At 46.6% G+C, this 15,243-nt stretch overlaps 1 pseudogene; it reads right to left on the reverse strand.

Annotated features, from left to right (window-relative positions):
* Positions 1-15,243, reverse strand: part of LOC142869934 (putative G-protein coupled receptor 160) — a 48,342-nt pseudogene that overhangs the window by 16,872 nt on the left and 16,227 nt on the right.

Here is a 15,243-nt window from a genome sequence, read left to right on the forward strand (position 1 = left end):
CCCCCAACCCGCCCCCAGCCCACAAAGGTCAAGGCCAGAGCCAGGGAATGCAGGCCAGGGTGCCGGGGGAACTCTCCAGTTTAGACTCTTCAATCTGAAAAACAAAGGCTGACAGGAATGTGAGGAAACCACTGTTTACTCTGTTTTCAAAAGCGTTCCACTTAACTGTGTCCTAAGATGTTTCTGGGCGGGGAGGCGTGCTGAAGAGGCTCTGCTCAGCTATGGGAACTGGAACCGGAGAAGCGGGCAAGGACTCTGGTGGGGAGGACCTCAGGCCAGGGAGGAGGCCATCACTCCTGGAACTCTTTGGGGAAGCAGCCGCACAGGGGATGTGGGTGCCAGCCCTCTTCAAAGTTGAAAAAGAGCAGGAAAAGTAGGGGTTTGGGATGTCCTTGGAGCAGGAAGGGCCCAGATGTAAGTTCCAAGATATTGTGTATGAGGAGCAGTGGACATTGGAGACTCTCCCAGGGGTTGACTGGTGGCAAGCAACAGAGATCTGTGAATGCTGGCTTAAGTAGAGAGGGGTTGAGGACAAGGATCTCATGGATCCCGAGGGCAGGATTTAGAGCCCAGCCTCCAAGAGGACAAGAATGAGAACAGTCTTTGGGAACAACGTTGGGCTCTGGGTCACTGTCTCAGCCTTCCTCACTGGCCTGCCTGGTTGCCTGTCCCTGTGGTCTGTCTGCAAACCTTGTTTCTCAGTTTAAGCATGGCTGCTCATAGCCACAAAATATCTTTCCCCATATGGCAACCCCAGGCCCTGAGATGTGCAATCTAGTTTTATAGCACATGCAGCCAGCTAACCAGAAACCCTGTGTCCCTGCCCCAGATTCCAGGGAGAGAGTGTGGGCCCCACCCCTTGTCTGCTGAGCTCAGCCAGGTGAGGCAGGTCCCCAAGAACAACCTGGAGTCCTCCTCTTCCTCAGCGGCTGTGGGCGGTGGGGGGGGGCAGTCCTAACATCCCAAAGAGGTATACTACGGGAACAAAGGAGATGTGGGAGCCAGGAGATTGGGCAGAACTGGAAGTGGAGGACAGGGCCAAGGAAACCTCCTGAAGATGGGGCTTGAAGGAGCAGAGTCCCGAGGTGAGCTGGGAGGAAAGGTGAATTCGATTTGGGACAAAACATGTATCTGCACCTATGAGCTGCACGATTTATTCAAAACAGTGAAGAGCGGTTTGGACTTCTATACATTTAGATTTCCCATGAAAAGAATCTACAGTCTGATTGCCATGGATATAACAAAAAAGTCTGATATCTTTAGGAGGCCATTTTGCTCAAGATAACCTTGAGGAGAGAATTAGAGAGGCTTAGGAGTGATACATTTTTCCTGGCCAGGAAAGAAATTTCATGCCCAGAAAGAAGCCACAAGGAAAGGACAGAAGTGTGTATGTGTGTAAACACGCACCCCAACCCATCCCATTGAGATCAGGATCTCTGGGGCAGGACATAAAATCCCCAGGTCATTCCCAGGTGCACTCAGGATTTCAAATCACTGGCCTGGGGACAAGAGAAGGGTCACCCCCTTTTTCTCCATGGCAGGTGTTCAGATATTTGGAGACGGCCAATGGAAGTCGACGTGGCAGAGCTTGCTCAATTTCCTGGGCCTTGGGTTCTGGGAACTGGAATGTAAGAGCCCCTTGGCGCAGAGGAGGGGTGTAGCTACCGCTGTTCCTGTTGGGGAAGCCACCCCTCCTTTTAGGCAGGCAGCTCTGTTCTACCTCCAATGCGTGTTCAGGTAGTGAAGATGAAGGTGTCCACTGAAGAGCCACGACCATCCTGGTTTTCTGGAACTTTCCCAGTTTTTGCACTAAATGTCCTGCATCCCAGGAAAGCTCTCAGTCCTGAGCAAACTGGAGTATTGGCCACATTGCATGGTAGCTTACAGAGGTGGTGCACCTGTGGGGACAGGCATCCAGGCAAGGATCAGAAGAGCCCAGCTGGCTGCTCCCAGCACTGACCCAAGCCCCACACCCAGGGCCCTCCCGTGGCGCCTCTTACCGGGGACCTCCAAGCCCTACATGCTTCCCAGCGCTGGGCTCTGCCCTGTCTTGGGGAATGTTGACTTTTCTCACACCCACACATGCACATGCACAAGCAAAAAGAAAAAAAAAATGCAGGCATTGTTCAAACTTATAGCAGGTTATATTCTAGGAAAAGGTGGTGTAAGTCAAAAAGATAAAAATTGGATCGATTTTCCCACAGAAACAATACCCTGATGAGAAATCCTGAGCAAGGGAAAGCATTCTATAAAAAGTTCTGTCCTGGCCATGAAAAATTTCTCTAAACCTCTCTAAATGTCTCTTTTAGTAATGCTGAGGAAAATGACCTCCTGGAGAAATCAGATCCTAAATGTAATTAATGGTAAATTAAATACCTCTACTCTTGGCAATGTAAGATCTCTCTCAAAGTGCACAGACATCAAAGGAAAAGAGCAAATCAATACTTAAGTGACATGCGGTGTTATTTTATTTGCGGAAAAGATTCCCTATGTGAGGGGCTACTCACAGTGGTGGTTCTCAGCCTTGGCTGTGCATTGGAACCCCAGGGAGCTATAAAACCTGCTGGTGTCTAGTCCCATCCCTAGAGAAGCCAGTGGACTCAGGTATGGCTTGGGACAGGGAGTTTTTAATGCTCCACGTGTGATCCAATATGCTGCCGGGCGGAGCACTCCGGGGGACGGGGTGGGGGAGAGGAAAGTTCTGTAAGCCTTGGAGGAGCACCTAGGGGAGCCGATGGGCATTGCCACACCTGGGCTGAGATTTGCTGGGGGCGGGGGGAGGGGAAGCTGCCTGAGGTCTGGGGGTCAAGGTCTTAAGTGCAGGAGCATCGAGACATGTGCTATTGGAAAATGAGCCCTTAGTGGTCATCAAAATCAATCCTCTCAGTTTGCAGATGGGAAACAGATCTAGAGGGGTGAGAAGGGATATGCCAAAGTCCCTCGCTATTTAGGAGAAAAATTAAAACATGAGTATTTTGATTCCTCATCTGTAAAGTAAGTCCTTACTTGACATCATCGATAGGGTCTTGGAAACTGCGACTTTAAAGTGAAACGACCTATGGCAGGTCCTTGAATAATGTTGTTTTGTTCACCATCATTTCATTATAACGTTGATTAGAAAAAAAATTGGTTTTATTACATGTCATTCTGCTTAAAGTCATAGTTTCTAGGAGCCTATTGACAATGTTAAGGGGGGACTTAACTGTCTTCTTTTCACATTTTGGTGGTTTTATATAATACTAAACCCACGAATTCTTTGATACTCCTCCCTTTATAAAACTTAATTTCCCTCCCCTGAGGTTTGGGCTGGACTTAGTGAGTCCCCTCTAATGATGAAAATACGGCAGAAGTAATGGTGTGTGACTTCAGAGGCTAGTTCATAAATGGTGTTGTAGCCTGTAGCTTCTGCCTTGCTTTGTCTCTTGCATCACACAGTCTGGGGAAAGCCAGCGACACTCATGAGGACACTCAAGCAGCCTTATGGAGAAGCCCACGTGGTGAAGGTCTGAGGCCTTCTGCTAACCGCCGTGTGAGGCGCCATCTTGGAGGCAGATGTTCTCGTCCCTGCCGAGCATTTGGAGGACTGGAGTCCTGGCTCACATTTGACTGCAGCCTCACGAGAATCCCTGAGCCAGAGCCACCTAAGTCACTCTTTAGTTCCTGACTCACAGAAACAGAGGAAAAAGAAGTTTATTGTTTTAAGCAGCTAAGTTTTGGGGTGATTTGTTATGTAGCAATTGATAATGGATATATACACCACCCTAAAATATAATCTTTCAGAGTCAATGATAGCCTATTTGAGGACAAAATGTAGTATAGTGGGAAAATTGAAAAGAACAGAAGGTATAGCAGCATTTCCCTTCTAAAGAAGGGTAAGGCCGGGGTGGTGGGAAAATGTCCTACTAATCTTTTCTTTTTATGGAGACTGGTGGGGGATGGAGAAATGAAAGATGGAAACGTCAAGGTGCCTGGCAATTCTTACAACCTAGAGTTGGCTTTCTTTTAGCAGAGCTCATGAAGCAGGCCTGATAACTGAATAGGAGTAGAAAAATGAGCATCTTTTAAGAATCATGTGTCTGACGGTAATCCTATTGTTTGTGTTGGTGTGTGACAAAACTCAGCTGGGGTCAGTGCTGGGGCTGGTGATGAGGGGTGGGGTAGGGACCCATGTTAGGAGAGGCCCAAGCGAGGCTGACGGTTGAGTGGAAGCTAGAGCTCAGAGCCAGAGAGACACCATTTTGCATCTTGGAGGCCTCCGCTTAAGGCCTGGGTGTGAGGGAAGAAACTGGGTTGAGGTGGGAGTTCTCAGGTGGCTGTGATGGACCTGTATCTGGTGAAGCCCCATGTCTGTTCTTACAAACCCCTGAGAATAATGGCTTCTGCTTCACTTGTGCCTTCTAAATCCTGTGCAAGATCCTCTCATGGGCAAACTCTAACCTGGGAGCACGAGGAAGGGCATTCTGGGGAGCAGTTTCCAGCCCCAGAGATGAGTGGCGATGGTGGTGAGTTGACACACAGGGGCTCCGCTTTGGTTGTTCCAGACCCAAACAAGGCCATGGACTGTAGCTGATAGGTGGGTCACCTGAGAGATGTTCAATCCTACTTCCTATAAAGACAGAGCAAACCATGCTATTTGCTATTTACTTTCCAGGTGTTATCTTCAAGAAACTTCTGGAAATCATTTTCATGCAAACCAGAAACTGTGGGTCAAAGAGTAAGTTCTGGAGGTCTATTGTCCAGCATGGAGACTGTCATTTATAATAACGTACTATATACTTGAAAACTGCCAAGAGAGTAGATCTTAAATGTTTTCACCACAGCAAATGATAAGATGAGGTGATGGATATGTTAATTAGTTTGATTTAATCATTTAACAGTGTATACATCTATCAAAATATGACATTTTACACTATAAATATATATCATTTTAAATTTGTCTAGTAAAAATATAAGACACATACACACATGCACACATGCAAGTACACACATATATTAAAAAAAATTTTTTTAAACCCTGATGGGCAGGAAGCAGACAGACAGTCACTATGGGTGGTGTCTTAGGGTTCCCCAGTGGGCAGCCTGTAAACATTTGACCTCTGCCTCAAGGTTCTGAACCCACCTCAGTCACTCCTTTGTTTAACCCTTTAATCCCTGGTCTACATAGAAAGCTTCCTTTCAGCTCATTGGAAACCTGAACCTCACCAGTGGGCAAATACATTAGAGAAACTTTGCCTGCTACATCTATTTTTGGTGATTCTCAGCACACGTGAGCACATTAAAGACTCTGAGAACACTCTTTTCAGATCATGTCTGTGAATAATCTGCAGTGTTAGATGTGAATGGATCTTCGATGCCACTGCTTGATTACATGGGAGAAACAGAGATGCTGGTTTGGAAAATATAAATACAGGGAAAAGAGTCATGAGGGTAGCTAGTGAAGAAAACAACTCAAGAAAAAGCTTGTGAACACTTTCCATGTTATGGCATACAAGATAGGAGTTGTCATATAATTTCCAAATTCATATATTGCTTAAAATAAAGCCTAGGAATCAATCAGTCCCATAGACAGCAGTGTTTCTGAGTACTGCCCCCTGCCCAGAATAGAAGAGAAAATCTTAATTTGTACCTCAGTAATTAAGAATGGATGGTGGCTGGGCATAGTGGCTTACACCTGTAATCCTAGCACTCTGGGAGGCCAAGGCGGGAGGATCGCTCAAGGTCAGGAGTTCAAAACCAGCCTGAGCAAGAGCAAGACCCCTTCTCTACTATAAATAGAAAGAAATTAATTGGCCAACTAAAAAAAAAAAAAAAATATATATATATATATATATATATATATATATATATTAGCCGGGCATGGTGGTGCATGCCTGTAGTCCCAGCTACTTGGGAGGCTGAGGCAGAAGGACTGCTTGAGCCCAGGAGTTTGAGGTTGCTGTGAGCTAGGCTGACGCCACTGCACTCTAGCCTGGGCAACAAAGTGAGACTCTGTCTCAAAAAAGAAGAAAAGAATGGATGCTAATTCATTTCATCCTTTCCACACTCTAGGAAGAAAAGCCTGCCATGCACATGAATTGAATAAGTGAACATGCACTATTAATACTTTAACTTTTGAAGAAAAAGAATCGATTTCAAACTTCCTAGAAGTACCTAGTTGAAGTCTTATCACTGGCCAAACAGAATCAGAAAAAATGCCCTTTCCTCCTTGAGACACCTGACCACCACCTGCCAGAGAATAGTTGCTACGCATGCTCAGGTGCACCATCACTACAGCGTGAAGGGGCCCCTAGAGTTGCGCAGTGCACCTGCGACACCTATGGGCACGGAAACTTGGCATTTTTGTTATATACAGGTCGGTCGGGTTCTGAGGGCTCTCTGATCCAGGACATTCTGTCAACTTTTACTTGTATCCACTGAACATCCTTTAAAGACAGACACTATTTCTGAAAAAAAAATTCCACCTTTTATTTTCTACTGATTCATTTATCTCCGCTGTCTGTGGTAATCTAATTAGTAGAAACCCTACTAGGTGCCCACTCCTATTCATAGAAACAGACCCCCCTCTGTGGGCTCTTCCTCCCCCTCCCCAGCGGCCTGCCCTGTCCAGGGTCCTCGGGGTGGCTTTCCTTCCCGCATCTGCTCCCAGCCAGTTCTTCTGGTCCCCAGGTTTGCACCCCTGCTCCTGCCTCCCCAGGCTGTGGGAACCTCCCAGAGAAGGGAGACGGAGAGCCCTGCTCAGAGCAAGCAGCTGATGAAGCCGTGGCTGGGTCCCCAGGGTCTGCAGCCTTCCTTGTTAGTGGAGGGGGTGTGCTGTGGGTGGGGGCAGAGGGCCAGGTGGTCAACCGGCAGTGAGGGCTGGAGAGTGGGCAAGCAGTCAGGGTAACCAGGAGGTGAAGACGAGAGCTGTGGATTTGGGTAGCTGGCTTCCGGGGAAATCAGCCCAGGCAGGTGTTCTCCTGAGTCCAGGAACAGGGTCAGGGACCACAAGGCAAAGATCCCCCCCAGAGCAAGTGGCCTGAAGATTAGATCAGATGCCAGGGCCAGGGCCTGGGCTGTGGGACTGTTAAACACATCCCTCACGTGGCCTGCTCTGGTGGGGTATGACACTGAACCTGGGATGGCGCTCTAAATTGGAATTCCAGTTCACTGCTCAACCTCCCTGAGCCACAGAGCCCTTGTCTGTGGGATGAGGATGACGCCCACCCTTTCACCCTCTCAGTGTGTAGTGAGGAGACAGTTGGAAGCCCGGGGGTTCCCTGTCAGTGGCGATGAGTGCAGGTGTCCATGGAAGGGAGGCTGGAAATTGGAGAGTTCCAGGCCATGGGCAGAACTCCCAGTGTAGGAGCAGGGGAGAGAAATTCAGGAGCAGAGTGTCTCCGGATTTTGCCATCTGTAGGGGTCGGAAGCACCCCACCTTGACCTGGGGCTATTTCTAGAGAGCTGGCCGCAGCTCTCCTGACGGCAGCAGCTGGCTGCCTCCCCACTGGGGCTGGCTGCTCCTCCTGGGCCCTGGCGCACCTGCTCCAGGCTGGGCTGTCCCTGGCTGAGCCGCTGCAGCTGAGGGGAAGGACAGAGCCCAGGCTGGGTCCTCTGGAGAACCCCCGTATCTCAGAGGCACTGCAGCTTGTGAGGGGAATGAAAAATTTGGGAGGAGTTTAGGCCGCAGTAGCTCGAGAGGAGCCGTCCTGCAGGCGAGTCTGAATTGGCCTCAGACCTTTACTCGCCTCATCACCACCGAAGCTTGACCACCATTGACCACGTTACCTCTGCAACTGCCTCCTTGCCAAGGCACTCTTCTGCTCAGCAAGTACTCACTGAAAGCTGACACAGCCCTTGCAGAGCTTACCACTTAGTGAACAAACAAGTAAATAAACATGAGAAAATGCAATTTCAAATTGTGATAAGAGCTATTAAAGAAATCCACTGGGTGCAGTGGTAAGGTGGTTGGGGTGGGGGTCTCCCTGAGGAGGTGTTCTTTAGGGCTGACCCTTGAAGGGTGAGGAGGTGCCAGCTATGTGGACAGTGTGGGACAGTGTTCCAGGCAGTGGGAACAGCATATGCAAAAGCCCTGAGGCAGAAGAGATAGTAAGGAGTAGAAGAGGACTGGCTGTACTGAGTGAGGAAGACAGGGTGGGAGACCAGTGAGAGAGACAGGCCGGGGACAGACAGTGTAGGGCATTTTGGGTCATGGGAAAAGTTTGGATTTTCTTTCAAGTCCAGTGGGAAGTACCAAAGGGTTTTAGGGAGAGTGGTGGGATCTGCTTTGCTCTGTGGAGAGACAGAAGAATAAAAATAGGAAGCGGCCAGGCGCGGTGGCTCACGCCTGTAATCCTAGCTCTCTGGGAGGCTGAGGCGGGCGGATTGCTCAAGGTCAGGAGTTCAAAACCAGCCTGAGCAAGAGCAAGACCCCGTCTCTACTATAAATAGAAAGAAATTAATTGGCCAACTAATATATATAGAAAAAATTAGCCGGGCATGGTGGCACATGCCTGTAGTCCCAGCTACTTGGGAGGCTGAGGCAGAAGGATTGTTTGAGCCCAGGAGTTTGAGGTTGCTGTGAGCTAGGCTGACGCCACGGCACTCACTCTAGCCTAGGCAACAAAGCGAGACCCTGTCTCAAAAAAAAAAAAAAAAATAGGAAGCTATTGCAATAGTTTGGGTGACTGGCACTCTAATAATGTAACAGACAGGATGGGCTAGGTTGTGCTGCAGTAACAAACAGCCCCCCATCTCAATGGCTTAACATAATAAATATTTATTTCTTTTTCGTGAGTCAGTAGAGGTGCTTTGCTCATCTTTGCTCATCTGGATCCAGGGATCCAGGTGATGGGGTCCCTAGCTGGACATGATTTCCATAATCCCCATGGCAGGAAGAAAGGAAGTGTATTGGCTACCAGAAGTGACAGATGTCTCTTCCTTCACATGTTATTGGCCAATCAAGTCACACAGGCATGCTTAACTTCAGATGGGGTGGGAAAGTGCCATCCTGCCATGTACCCAGGAAGAGAAAAGCTGGACCACACTAATGACCACCGCATGCTAGAAGAGTGAAGACGGAGAGAAGTGGATGAATTCATGATACACCCTGGAAGTAAGAGTGACAGGTCTTTCTGATGAGTTGTATGTAGAAAGCAGGGGACAAAGGAGAAGAGCCTGAATGATCCCAGGTTTGTGAGCATCTGGGTGGCTGGCGGTCCCACTGGCTAAGGAGAAAAATGGATGTGAAATAAAAGTAGAGCAGGGTTGGAATGAAAGGTTTGGAGTTGGACATGCTCCAGTGTGGCAACTGGATTATGCAAATCTGGAGTTCAGAGGGGGTTCAGAGATACAAATTTGGGTGTCATCAAATATAGACAGTGATTAACACCTCAGGGATGGATGGTTCTTGGGCACTAGGATTCAGATCGGGACTTATACCACCGGCTTTCCTGGTTCTCCAGCTTGCAGACGGCAGATGGTGGGACTTCTTGGCCTCCATAATCATGTGAGCTAATTCCTGTGGTAAATCTCCTCATATCTATATCTATATCTATATCTATATCATCTATATCTATATCTATATCATCTATATCTATATTATCTATATCTATATCTATCTCCTATTGGTCCTGTTTCTCAGGAGAACCTTGGCTAATGCAATATTCCCTTCCCAAACTTTTTTTCTTTTTACCAACTCCCCATCCCTCACCAATGCTGAAAACTTTCTAATCCTTGTGGCTGTTGTTCTGAAGTTTCAGTGAAGCACAGTGGAGAGTCAGAGACCCAGAGGCAGGCTGACTTTGGATTCTGTGGGTTTCTAATTTTGGGTTGTGGGCAAGTTACTTAACATCTCTGATCCTTGTCGTTCATATCCACAGAGCGGGATAAGGGTTGCATTAATTAAAGTCCTTTTAGTGGCAAATATCGGAACTGCCTCTGGCTAGTTTAAGATAATTTACTGGAAGGGCCTGGAGTGGCTCATGGCTTCTGAGGCAGAGCTGGGCCACCTAACCTCCGCAAGTCCAGCAAGGCCAGATCCGAGGGTGGGTGGGGGGGGTGAGTACTGGATCCATGGGCTTCCCCTGCAGAACGGGGCTGCTCAAAACTCTGTGGTTGAAGGACCAGGTCTTAAAAAATTCCAAATGTCATATTCCAACGCTTTTGGAAATGCAGTAAAATTAAATTACTAGAAAAATGAAAATAAAAAGACATGCACAAAACAAACTCCATTTTTAATTCCTGGGTTTAACAGACATAAAGTTACTTTGTCTAATTGCTGTAAGAGTTTCTAAAAGCTTACTCAATTTCTGTGCTTGCCTGGTCGAGGACTGAAAATAAACACTTCATCGCCTTTCCTGGTCTGAGACAATACCTGGAGTAGCAAGGCTTGCCCTAGAGCATTGTTAAAAGCAAGTCTTTGCCCCTCAGCTCAGTATTCCGAATTCTCAGAGGGACAATCTGATCAGTGCACACTGTGTCAGATGTCACAGACATCTCTATGTCCCCATGCACTCTTTGGGGACAGAGCCATAGAGTACATATATTACTTTGGGGAGACATTGATATGTGTGGCCAGTCAAACCTGTTGAACACCCATGTAGTTATCCACATTGTGACTATGGCCTTCCCTGTGTAGAATCTAGAAATCCACATTCTCCAGTCTCTCTGGCCACTCACAGGGTTTAGGGTTATGGTCATTCATGCTTGATATTTTGATTCAAAAGTGAGCTATGAAACAGAGGTGGGGCTTGGGGCTGTGATGTTACAAACCTGGGGATGCCAGGGCACTGGGATTTTGGGGTGGCGGCAGGACCAGCTCCACCCTGGCCCAGTTTGTTGGCAGGGTCATAGGTGATTTCTGGAAGCCCACCTGAAGCCTGGTTTTCTGCCTGTCCTTTGATTTCTGAGAATTCTTTATGCGTCCCTTCCTCCTGTAGCTAGAGTGGATTCAGTTGTCTTCAGTCGTGAACCTTGCCCAACACAGGCCCAGCCCTTGTTCCCCAGTGCTCTGAAATCTCACAATGATGTCCCTTGGTGTGGATCCATTTTTACCAATTTTTTTTTTCTGGGCACACACAGGCCCTTTCAATCTCAAAATGTATGTTCAGTTTTGAATAATTTTCCTAACTTGTTTCTTTATGAGCTCCTTCATTTTTTTCCCCCGATCTCTTTGGAATCTAGAAAGAGTGATTTGAATGTAGGACTTCCTGTTCTGGTTTCTCTGATTTTCCAGCTTTTTGCTTTGTACTCTGTACTTTGGGGGAAATTTCCTCAACTCTGTCTTCCACACTTTCTGTTGAGTTTCTCATTGCTGCTATCATTTTCCCCCTCACTTTTAGAAGCTTATAAAAATTCTCTCAATGGGTCTTCAGAAAAAAGTATCTTATTCCTATTTGATGGGCACAGTAGCTTTTCTCATATCCCTCTTGATATTAAATTAGTATTATTAACATTAGTAATAGTCTTTCCTGTCTCACACATTGTCTGTTCCCGGGTTGCTTTTGTTCTATGTGTTAGATCCTCTGGCCCCATGCGAGAGGTGTCCCGCAGGGGTCTGGTAGCCCTGGCAAGCCTGCTCATAGTCACGGTGGGGGCTAAACTCAGCCTGAGGGTGGTGCTTGTCAGCTTGAAGTCCAAGGCAGGTGATGCTGGGCCACTTACTGCAGGAAGGTCCAGCGTCAAGGGCTTTATGTCTTGCACCACAGGCTTCTCGGATTTCTAATCTCCTGCCTTGGAGGTGAAGGTCTGGCTGCTGTCACCCTGGGGCCCAGTGGAGAAGGGGAATTGGGTGGGGACTCGGTGTTCAGCTTCCCTTCTGGAGCTCACACCTTTGCCTGTGCCAGCTGACCTCCAGCCCGGGAGACCCTCAATTTCCCCTTTTCTAGGAAAGACACTATGGGTCTCAGCTGGGTGGGAGAGGGCAGCAGCTGGCTGTTGCAGTGGAAGGAAGGGGTCTGGGGAGCTGATGCCCCCCCCAGCTTTCTCCTCATCCTCCTCAGTGCAGTTCCCCTTGGCCTTGACCCTCCATGTTCCAGGGGCTGCAGGTTCCTGAGCTCCTGAGAAGTCTGAAGTGCAGAGCCAGATGGCTTTCAGCCTTCCTCACCGCTGGCATCAGCTCTTCCTGGGCTCTGTTAAATCAGTTCCTACACGTCCATCTGCTTTCCAGCTTCCAGAGTTTGGTTGCAATGGCCTCTCTCATGGTATCCCATCCTTTTGGGTTATGTGTGTGTATATATAGTTTGTTCTTAATCTCTTTACTATAATGTTGGTGGGGTTTCAGAAGGGAAAAAAGTTGAATGTGTGGGCCTAACCTGACATCTTAACCTGGAAGTTCCCAATCAGCTTTTTAGGATGGTCCTCTTCAATAGGAAAAGACAGCCAAAGATCAGCAAGCGATTGGGGAAAGCCTCTACCTGAATACCAATATGGAAAACCAAGCCAAACAAAGGCAGAAGAACAAGCTCAAGGGAAATAAAGGCAAGGCAGGAAATAGGGGAAAATTTCAAAAATGTGTAATATTCACAACTTATTCATGAGATGGTCAGTATATATGATTTTATTGTTGAAATGGATAAGTAGAGAAATTGAAGGACAAGTAATCTTTTAAAAATGCAAAAACTCAAAAAGATACACATACAAGAACATTTATCACAACATGGGTTCTAATAGTAGAAGATGTATACAATTTAAATGTGTAAGAATAAAGGAATACTTTAATAAAATTATAGTATATACTTACAGTGGAATACCATGTAGCCATTAAAAATGGTGTGGTAGAAATGTATTTATACAAATGGAAAATCACTCACAGTATGTCATCAAAAGATTAGAGTACAGAATCAAAATATTTATAGTAAAATACCATTTTTTTTTTTTTTGAGACAGAGTCTCACTCTATTGCCCTGGCTAGAGTGAGTGCCATGGCATCAGCCTAGCTCACAGCAACCTCCAACTCCTGGGCTCAAGCGATCCTCCTGCCTCAGCCTCCCGAGTAGCTGGGACTACAGGCATGCGCCACCATGCCCGGCTAATTTTTTCTATATGTATTACTTGGCCAATTAATTTCTTCCTATTTATAGTAGAGACGGGGTCTCGCTCTTGCTCAGGCTGGTTTCGAACTCCTGACCTCGAGCAATCCGCCCGCCTCAGCCTCCCAGAGTGCTAGGATTACAGGCGTGAGCCACTGCGCCCGGCGTAAAATACCATTTTTGAAAAATATTATGTAAGTGTGCACAGAAAAATGTATGACTCCAGCTAAAAGATGAGGACTGTCAGACTGGATTAAAAAACCTTAACATGTAGACAAAAATCTGAAAAAATACATGCCAAGAATATTAACAGTGACTACCTGGAGGTAGTGGAATTATAGGTGAACATTATTTTCTTCTTTGCACTTTTCTGTGTGCTTGTATCACTTTATAATCAGAATTCAGTCGGTTTTTTGCTTTGTTTATATTATTTATTCCATTTGATCTAATAGTTCATTTTCTAGGACAGTATCATAGAGAAATAATCAGGGTAGGTCAGAAAAATTGTCTAAAGAAGTTTTATAATAGTGTTATTTTGAATTGCAAAAAGATTGGAAACAAGGTAATATCTGACAGTCTGAGACTAGTTAAATGGATTATTTTACACTTATATATGCTGGACTACTCAGCCATTAAAATGATACATGTGATAGGATATTTTTGATAGTTGTATAGATACAGACAGTATGATCTCAGCGTTGTTTAAAAATATCTAGATATAGGTTTAGATATAGTTAGGAGGCTGGGTATGGTGGCTCACACTTGTAATCCTAGTACTCTGGGAGGCTGAGGCGGGAGAATCGCTTGACGTCAGGAGTTTGACACGAACCTCAGCAAGAATGAGACCCCCATCTCTATTAAAAATAGAAAGAAATTAGCTGAGCAACTAAAAATAGAAAAAATTAGCCAGGCATGGTGGTGTACTCCTGTAGGCCCAGTTACTTGGGAGACTGAGGTAGGAGAATTGCTTGAGCCCAGGAGGTTGCTGTGAGCTAGGATGATGCCACTGTTAAAAAAAAAAAAAAAAAAATATATATATATATATAGTTAGGAAAAAAACTTGAGGGAAGCATATCATCAAACTATGTAGCTGTCTTAGGGTAGTAGGATTCCCCTACCTCAGCATGATTTCTGGGGGGATTGAAATGGGGTCTCTTGGCCAATATTCTATTCCCAGAATCTAACTATCTGCTGAAGAGTGAATGTGTTATAGGTGGTTTTGACTTTCTTCTTTATATTTTCCTATATATTCCAAATTTTCTACAATAAACACGTTTACTTTTAAATTTACAATAAATTTGAAAATTTTTGATGAGAAAAAGTGTAAAGAAAAGGAAAAATATGGGAAAACAGGAGGGGGAGACGGTACAGGAAAATTTGTTCTTTGTGTCCCCAGATCCTGGGGGCAGAATGGTGGAATCCTAGTACCAGACAGAGGAAATAGAAAGGCACAAAGATTCCCTTTGTCATAATAGTAGCAATAGCAGTAGCTTTGGGTCTTTACTATGTGCTGAATGATTTTCATGCATTGTCTCCTTTAATCTACACAAAGCCCTTTAAGAGGTAGGATCCATATTAACACCCCCGTTTTACAGATGAGAAAACTGAGGCTTAGCACTGTGAAGGAGGTCCCTAGAGATGACACTGCGGGTTCAACAGCAAAGCTGTGAATTGAAAACCCAAAGGCCCTGCTCTCAGCTTTGCCTGGTGCCTGCCATGTTGCAGAGGAATTCCCTGGCCATGTGTGAGGTGGAAATCTGTCGTCAGGCTTGTGGTTGAGAAGTTGCTGAGGGAGCAGAAGCTGGGGCTCTTGGAGACCCCGCTCAGCCAAGGCCCTGGGGACCACGAGGGGGCAGCAGAGGCCTGCGCTGGCCGGCTGCTCTGTCCCCAGCTGACTGCAGGCTCTGGGCAGCTGTCCTGAGTCAAAACCTGAACCTCTGGTGGCCAAGAATAGCAAGGGGCTGTCATTCACGTGGGTGCACTCCTTCCCAGGGTTTCGAAAGCCCCTCACGTCATCCCTGTCATTTCATAATCCTGCCGCAGAGCACTTTTTCCATCTTCCTCAAACAGGTCTGATCTTGGCCAGCAAAAAGGGCTCAGGGACACACACTTCCTGCAGACAGTGTGTTAGGTGCTGGGGCCACAGAGACTTAAAAAAAAAAACAACACTAGAAAACCTAGACCCAGGCCTTTACCCCAAGGGAGACTGGCACCTAAATAAATATCAGAGGTGCAC

This window comes from Microcebus murinus, chromosome 3, assembly GCF_040939455.1.
Source record: "Microcebus murinus isolate Inina chromosome 3, M.murinus_Inina_mat1.0, whole genome shotgun sequence".
NCBI lineage: Eukaryota > Metazoa > Chordata > Mammalia > Primates > Cheirogaleidae > Microcebus > Microcebus murinus.